Below are 9,557 nucleotides of genomic sequence, written 5' to 3'. Positions count from 1 at the left end.
AACTACAAACAAAATTATTGTTACTACAAACAACTACAAACGATTCTAAAACACATAGCGCGAACGAATTTCAAATATCTTAATTTTGGGTAAGAGTGATTTTAAAAAATTTTTGTTTTTGCAAAATGGATAAAACTACAAACGAGATTAATGTTACTACAAATAACTACAAACGATTCTAAAACACATGGCGCAAGCGGATTCGAGATATCTTTAAAATTGACAAAGATACGTAATTTGTTTATTACAAATACATTGCAACTTTTAAGTTATTCCATTACAAACAAAATTATTGTTACTACAAACAACTACAAAGGATTCTAAAACACATAGCGCAAGCGGGTTCGAGATATCTTTAAAATTGAGATAAATACGTTATTTGTATATTGCAAATACGTTGTAACTTTTATATTATTCAACTACAAACGAAATTATTGTTACTACAAACAACTACAAACGATTCTAAAACACATAGCGCAAGCGAATTTCAAATATCTCAATTTTGAGTAAGAGTGATTTTTTTAATTTTTCGTTATTTCCAAATGGATAAAACTACAAACGAAATTATTGTTACTACAAACAACTACAAACGATTCTAAAACACATAGCGCAAGCGAATTTCAAATATCTCAATTTTAGGCAAGAGTGATTTTTGAAAATCTTTGTTTTTGCAAAATCGGTAAAACTACAAACGAAATTATTGTTACTACAAACAACTACAAAGAAAATGCTACAATTTCCTTTTTTTAAAAATTCATTTTGTTAAAGTCGGGTGCCAACTTCACGGAACTAGCCGGCGCGGCGCGGTGAGTCAAAGGCGCAAATTAAGACCGCGCGCGGGCCGATTCGGATAACCGAGTTGTAACTTCGCGAGTGGGTGGAGCGGACGGACGGAGCGAATGAATGGGAGGTTAAGGATGGATCAATGAGGGCAAAGGGATAGCACGATTGCTTTCCGCGAGAAGGAAGGGACAGGGGATTAATTGAAATCCCGCGGCGACGCCGTCGGGTCAGCGATTCGCAAGCTCCCGTGGTGTACGAAACTTTGGAAGCGGGTACACGAGAGGGTCCACCTCTACAGACCGCGGCCGCTCTTGGGTATATACTGCAGGCTTGGAACTTCCACGCTATGCGAATACCGTAAAATAAGACTGATTTAGAGTTCACGACATCGATAGCTTAACCGTAGTTTACCCCGGTTATCGATTATCGTTCGTCTCTCTGATCCCAAGATTGCCGAAGCCAATTAGCCAGTGATAACCTCGTGTTCTCGTTGAAACTAGACGATAGTATGAATTTTTTAGTAAAGCAGGGTCCACATTATCGAGCAGAACCGCGAGCCGAACTTCGCCGCGAACCGATCATGCGTCCACATTATCGAGCCGAACCGCGAGCCGAACTTCGTTGCGAGCCGATCATGCGTCCACATTGTCGAGCCAACGGGCTCGCGCGAGGCTCGCGAACCTCGAATCGAACATCAGTGCGAACCATCGCGTACTCACCCCACGAATTTACAAGGATTTTGATGATACGCGGTTTGGCTCGCAGTGTCCCACCAAAAGTCGGTATTTCGACGAAACATCAAAAGATGCTATTTATGATCAGATTACACGCTTTGTCGGGTGGTAGACTGGTAGTTAAGCTTCGAGCTAGACAAATAATGACAAAAAACAAAAAATGAACGATGAAAGAAAACGTGAGTAATTGCCCAGTCGCTGTATTTGATTCTATCCACGTATGTGCAGTCTACACGTCTACTGATAGACAAAATGGAATGGTCTGATAAAAAATGTTTAAAATTAATTAGTGATTATGAGCAGAAAAGATTATTATATACGGGACGCTAAAAATCCCGAACATTATAACAATTAAAAAAATGCATATTTATATTTACAATCGTATTTTTAACGTTGCAATATATATTATAAATTTATTGCGTATTTATCATAGATTTAGAGTATGTGTTTATGCAATATTAAATATAGTTGTAACCACTCTAAATATATAGTTTTATGGTTTGAAAAGGAATTAAGCTTTGAATACAAGAAAATAATAAAAGCACGCATATGTATACACATATTTAGTCGTCTTTTCCTGTTTTCATACTTTTTTTATAAGAAGAAATAAGTAAAGAACTCGAATGTGATAGTGACATGTGATAGTGACAAAAAGATGACGACATTATATTGGCATCTCTGCAAAAAAAAAAGCAAAAATAAAAAAAGTATGGAAACAGGAAAAGAGGTGAGTGAATATATGTATATGTGCTTTTATTATTTTTCTGTATTCAAAACTTAATTCCTTTTCAAACCATAAAACAAAATTTAGAATTAATATTGCATAAACATACTCTAAACCTGTGATAAATACGCAATAAATTTATAATATATATATTGCAATGTTAAAAAATACGATTGTAAATATAAATATGCATTTTGCATACATGTATTAAGAATTTATATAAATTTTATTATAAATTTCAATACGAGATTTAACTCCAAAAAATTTTAACTCATGTTCGCGGTTCGCGATGGAGTTCGATTTGAGGTTCGTCTGCAAGTTCTGCTCGAGATTCGGTTCGGGGCTCGGTTCGCGGTTTGGCTCGATAATGTGGACCCTCCTAATACGACACACGTACACACGTGCATCAATAAAGATTTAGCTTGAGTTTCTAATAAGTGCAAGTAAACATGCAATCGCTAAAAGAAACTTGTACAAAATGCAACAAGACACTATAGATCCACAAAATAGAAAAAGCAATAATAAAAATTAAAAATAAGAAAATTGAATTCTCAAAAGGTTTCGCGTTTCAGTTGGAAAAATATGACATTTTTGTGGAATCCAATTTCTACGCTCATATATATAATGTTAAACGTGCTGCGTTGATCACGCTTAGCCCATTTCTTGTCGAAAACGAAAAATGGTAATCCTACTAAACGAGCAAAGAATGAAGAACCTAAGCGATGAGATGTTTGCCTCAGCAACTTGTCAGAGAAGTTGTCTAACGGAAGAAATTGATGATGCCGCACCTATCCTCCGCCGCGCGGGAACGTAAGATAATAATGCGGTGCAAAAGTTTCGTTGATGTGTGCAACAATATATTTCGCGCGACTTGACGTCCGTTCATGATGCGACGTTTAAAAACTCGGCGCGCTTCGCCGAGATCCCACGAGATTCCATCGATCACGGGGGGTCCACTGGACTCTCTCTCTCTCTTCGCCGCAAACAAAAATAATCCTATTTGCGCAAACGCGGCGGAATTCGAGAGTCCGTCGATCGCCCCCGTTCATCAATTCGTCTTTTCGCCGAAGAAGGGGCTTCTTTCACGAGTTCCGAGCTAGTTCTCCCGAGAATTATCGCTTCTCGATGCTCGACGCTCGGCGCTCGGCACGAGAGCGCCGCAGTCAACAGACAGAAAAACAGAGGCAAGCAACCGGGATGAAAAACGATAGCCGGTTCTCGCTGATAAGTACGCCGCGAAAAACCGCGGAGATCCGTCGGAAGATTCGCTTCGACCGAACTCGCGGCTCAACGACCAATCAGCGAGACGACCAGCGGGAATCGCGAAGAACCATCCGTCTTGTCGTCGCCAAGGGCATTATCATATTTCCTAAGCAGCCGCGAGATGCTTCCCGAGCCGATCCTCGTCGAGCGATACCTCACGCACGAAGGATGACGCCGTCACTTAAACGAATGAGTCTCTTCTCGGAACCAATCTCGCGGAGTTTCATTTGCATCAACGATGGTGCATCGACGGTTGCGCGGATCTGACGTCGCGCGGTTTCGTAAACAAGTCTCGCGTCGCTTCTTATCCCCGGCGCGGCGCGCCGCACGGCAAACTCGTTAAAAGTTACTGCGGCACTCGATTAAGATAACGTCGCGCGGAGCAACGAGGTATACCCCCCGATTTCGGATCCAGCGGATATACCCGACTGGTAGATCCGGATTCGATATCGATTATCGTCGATACCCCGTTATCGCGGCGAAGCCGTCTTCGTGATTGGTAAACATAGTTCGACGCGATCACTCGAATTGTCACGCGACGTTTCTTGATGTTAGGGCTGGTCGCGACATTCACCCTGGGCAAAGAATTGCTATTCAAGAAATATGTATCAAGAACGCATCTTAATATATGCTTTTTTTCACGACGATCGCTGTTTGTTTTAAGGATTTTAAAAGTAGTCTACGTCTCGATACGGATTTCGCTGATTGCAGCAGAACACCTTCGATATATATTAGCGTAGTAACACACCGATCTGCGTAGGGCTGCAAAACGGCGGAATAACGTAAGAGGTAATTTAGAATTTCCACCAAGATGGAGATCCACTTAGCAACGGAATGCCGGCTGAGAGCGAATATAGATTGGGCTTAAAACAGAATATCTTTGCAGCTTATCCCGCAGCCGCCGAGCAAGAGAGGAGGCCGGCGCGGCGGCAGGACGGAAGGACTAACGAGAGACGACGATAAAGGCTCATCGGTGGCGCAGCTCGCGATTCCGCTCACGGAGAGGGACCTCGGAGGGAAAACGGGACTGGAAAACCCTCTATTTACGCTCTCGCAACTTTTATCACCGCGCGGATACAGAGCGCAACCCGTTGCTGGCCTGGTTCGCTCGCTCGCTCGCTCGCTCGCTCGTAAGACCGTCTTGGAGGGTAATAATCATAATTCGTCGCTATTGTTTCGCAGATAATTAAGTTCTTACTCTTGGAAAGCGCCTTCGGGGCCGGCGGCATCAGTGTGTTCCTACGTGCCACGCTAGTGTCTTCGCCAATCTGGAGAAAAACCATTCCGAGCCGTCGTCCTCGTTCAAGCGAGTAAGCCGGTCTCGTTCGTAGGTGGGTATTAGGAAGCTTGCCCCTTGCAAATACGATCGCACAGCCGCTCTCTCGAGGGAATTATAGTATCGCACAGCAAAACTCTGTGTGCACCGGATATCGATTCTGCCCCTCGGTTCGCCCGTTCGCGTTGTTCTTGATTTGTGACCGAAACCATGAGCCAAATATTTCTTTTTGCAGCGATTTAACGAAATCGACGAAACGTCTTCGCTAATATTGCAAATTAGGCTGACTTTTGATATTTCGGGATTTTAATCCCGCTCGTCGATCGTCTAAACCAGCTAAATGTAATTATTGCCGGAAAGGATCTATTATGATAGAGCTAAATTTAAGTGCTGATTAAAAAAAGCTGTGCAAAGAAAGAGAGGAAGAATAATGAGCATCGATTTAACAAGAAAGCCAGCCATTTATCTCGGCGCTGCTAATCGAACAATCGTTAATGAATCTACCCAAAATTTCTGACTTCCACTGACTTATTTTATTATTTCTGACGCCGTTCTTCTACCTGCTAATTTGCACGGCGCATATAGACCTGTCTCACTTGCCAATATTTCTTTCTTTCGGCAAACAAAAATAATACTGAAAATAATAATGATACACATCTCGCGCGAGAGATATTAAAACCCACATTATTTTAAGAAACTCCAATGACAGTAAAGTGACACACGTTGTTCCAGATATAGCAAATTTTTCTAGATTTTTAAAAAATAAAATGGCGTTCAGCAAAGAAGATTTAAAAAGATATCGACAGAATTATCCTTTTATCTAACAACTATTTCGCAAAAATAAACAACTTTAATAACTGTCGCGAGGATAATGAAAATACTGATTAAAAGAAGGGTGGAGAGCGGGATTGCTTATTGTTGTCCGCGCCGCAAATTTTTCCCATCGATCATTTTCGTGGTGAACTGCCGAAAACGTTTAGCGCCTGTATCGCGGCGACATGGCAGCGGAAGATTCCATCAAGTTTTCAACTACGGTGGTAGTGGCGAAAAGCTCGTCGTCACAGGCGGCCAGTACACGGCCGAGGCTGGCTACTCGCCACACGTACCCTCCTCCGTCATGCCGTTCCTCTGTCCCTCCTCCTTCCTACTTGCCTCCGCTCTCGGATAAATTACGCTAGATATCTGCATACAAAACGGCCCGGGAAAATTAAAAACACAAACAGCGAGGCACCCCGCGCGGCCCCATCTCGTCCGTTCTCTCATTCTCCTCGTCAGCCTCACCCCGCGCTGCACTCTTTCTCTCGTTCTCTACGCCCGCCTACGAAGCTTTCAGCCATATACCGGCCGTCGCTTTCCCCGAAGCGGCACTGACGCTATCGCATTATAGCGCCGGGCCACCAATCTTGTAAATTGCCTTCCGCTGAAAGTAGAAATCATAAGTTTTTTTTCCGGTAATCAAATGATTCATCGTGCCGCGCGCGCTGCCAGACGGACCCGCGACGACGTCGTTGTAGCGCAGCGAGACACTTCGATTGTGGAGCGAAAATGATTCTTCGTATCAGCGTAACAGCCACGAGCGAAACTCTATTCTATCATCAGTGTTGAATTTTGATAATTCTCCTTCCGAATATTACGAATTATATATCTGAACTAATTAATCTAATTAATGTCAATCGATGCTAATACATTTCTCTTCCATCTATACCTCGTACGGACTTGATTTCTGCAGAACTTTAACAATAAAGACAGTCTATCGATTCCATGTGACATCGACAATATCAATTATTCGTCAATAATTATATTAATAAGGAGGTCGTCAAATCTCATTTTTATTGTATATTGTAATTAACGAATGTAATGTAATAGATACACATATAATATACCTGGAAAAAAACTGTAGGGGTTTCTTATAAAATCTTAAAAAAGGAAGAAATCTAAAAGAAGAATGCACAAGCCGAGCTAATACTACAAATAGCAAGTTTCGCGCGCACTTTGCGCTCGAATTAAGAATAAGAACGCGAACGCGCGCACCGAATGCGCTTCCGTGTGTTTCCGCCTGAACGGCGCGCGTAAGAATAAGTGCGACTCCTTTGATTTATCGGCCACAAATCACGCGGGCCAGAGAAAGGGCTTGATTTTTATTGGCTGCAGTTACTTCCAATACATCATTCGCAGAACCCGGTGCCGCATCCCTCCTACGCGAATCGCGCGCGCTCCCCTTGGACCACCGCTTTTCCCCGCGCCAACGAAATCTGCTGGATTCCGTGTTCACGAAGAGCGCGCGATGATTTTACCCGCTCTCGCGAAAAGAAACTACTAAGGAAATCCATGCGATCCCGCGGTAATATAGCTGCACGTGGCCTCGTGTAGAGACGTGAATTGAAATCGTCGAAGTTGTCATCGGACGATTTGCACGCGCGCGGCTCATTGTTTGCCACGTCAATTAATATTTAACGTGACGATCATAGGAGCATTTAACGCGAGTTTTCATTAGATGGTGATTTATAACGAATCGCTGACGCTTTATGGCGTATGTAATATCACGCCGATTGCAACGATAGCACTCTTCGGAGATTAATTTTGCGTGAACGCAACCCACGCGCGGCGGCGAACGCGGAGCCCCGCCACCAGTTATTGATCGAGCATTAGTAGGGTAATGATTAATTGATGATTATAATTGCATTAAGTACCGCTCGCGGTAGCGCGGTAGAAATTACATTAATTATTCCAAGTACTCGGCCGAAATAATTACATGGTCGCTAACGCCGATGGCTTATTCTCTCCGCGTAGGATTGTATCAGCAAGGATATCGCTGAATGTATTATCTGATGGAAACCAAGATATGTCTTTTCACATGTCATTGCGAATATATCGACATTATGATATCATTGCCGTTGCCATGTCGCATGCGGTAATTCGAGGAAATCTATTCGCGTGATAGATGCAACCAAGCGACAAAGTTAAACTAATCGTTATAAGCACACATATATTGTATTAATTAAATCTTAGTCACTCTTCGCACGTTTATTTGCGACAATATGAATATTGCGCTACTTCTGCATGACTTTCGGATATCATCTACAATTCCGAAATTAAATTAAACTATATTAAGGCTCCTGCTAGCTCAATTATCAAGTCCACGTTGATAGTACACAGCGCGTCTTTTAGCAAAATTGTGAACTATAAAGGCGTGAAAAATGACGTTAAAAAGCTAAATTATTCTTGCAACGTACAACGCCATTTTTCGTTTTAATGTATGGTGTTTTTATATTTAAAATAATTGTAGTGTTATAAAATATACCGAAAACTCCTATTGTATTTATAATTTATAATTTAATATATGAAAGCAATTATTTATTTCAATTCGGCAGCTGTCAAACAGTTTCATCCTTGATTAGGCACAATTCAATTTGATGTATGAGTTATATTATTGATTAGTTGAATTAACAAAAAAAGAGTTTTCGGTATATTTTAAAAATCTATTCTAGCGATTATAAACGCTATCTAATTAAAAAAAGATTTTTACTTTTATATACGTTGGAAGAATTTTCTCGCTTCTGATATTATCAATCTGAGACCTGAGATTACTGTAATAGTGAGGGAACAGGAGCCTTAAAAGACTTTTGATTCCCTATCAATTTTGAATAGAGAATCAAAGAAAGAGAATCGTCCTGAGATTGAGATGATACTATTATTGAAGGGATATTAATTTCTCGGCTGCAAAGTGGCTAATTCCATAAAGATACCACGCCCTCATTCAAATGTGAATCGACCTCTCTCTCTCTCTCTCTCTCTCTCTCTCTCTCTCTTTTCTCTCTTTTTTCGTTATTCTATCCACGGTCATAGTCGGCGAGGAAGACCGCAACTAAACCTCCGCCAGCCTGCCTCAACGAGGACGCACCGTTGAAGTATTCATGCGTCATAGAATTAACCCGGAGCGTCTCGAAATGCAAGACTTAATTTAAAGTCGGACGGCGTAGAAAAAGCTCATAAATACGTGACCGACGCTCACACATCCACCGAGCACAGCCGTGGTCCACGTGCCGTGCCACGCAACGAACGGCCGCACACAGGCGTACATCGAGCATATTTTTCCGCCCTGGGGCGATACTGCGGAGGGCGAATAACGTAAAGACAGCTTAGAGAATTTTCAATCGACCCCACAGTTACCGTATACAATCCTCCTCACCTACGCGATTCCTCCAAACCTTTCATCTCCACAAACTGTTTTTTGCAAACGACACAACTCCGTTTGTTATTCGAATAATAAGAATTATCGCATATAGTTTCTAATTTATAAATACGCCGAAAATTTAGAAAATAATTTCCTTGACTATTGAAATATGTATTTTCCAAGTAATTTTAATAAAGTGATTGTAAATCGTAAAATTCGTATAACAAACTACGAATATATAAAACCGAATATAAATATAGGATTTTTAATCATAACAGACTGTACAGACTAACGCAATGGATGTAAACTCTTGTAACGCTTCTTTTTTAATTAAAATTTGGGAAAGCTTCCTAAAACTTAACATATATATATTTTTTTTATATGCTCGAATATGAATAAATATCAATGTTCTCATCAATGAAAACGCGCATGAGCTTTATAGGCGGAAAATTAACTTGCCCTTTAAGATTAACGAGAAAAGTTTTGTATTAGATCGCAATCTACTCGCGGGTACAAAGTTCCATGCATGTACATTTATGAGAGTGATATCGTGAACACGTCCGGCACGGCAACAAGCGATATCCCGCCTAGCAACCCCGGGCC

Source organism: Temnothorax americanus, unplaced genomic scaffold (genome assembly GCF_048541705.1).
Source record: "Temnothorax americanus isolate GAGA-0224 unplaced genomic scaffold, ASM4854170v1 Scaffold39, whole genome shotgun sequence".
In the NCBI taxonomy this organism is placed as follows: domain Eukaryota; kingdom Metazoa; phylum Arthropoda; class Insecta; order Hymenoptera; family Formicidae; genus Temnothorax; species Temnothorax americanus.
Note: the sequence above shows the minus strand (reverse complement) of the source record.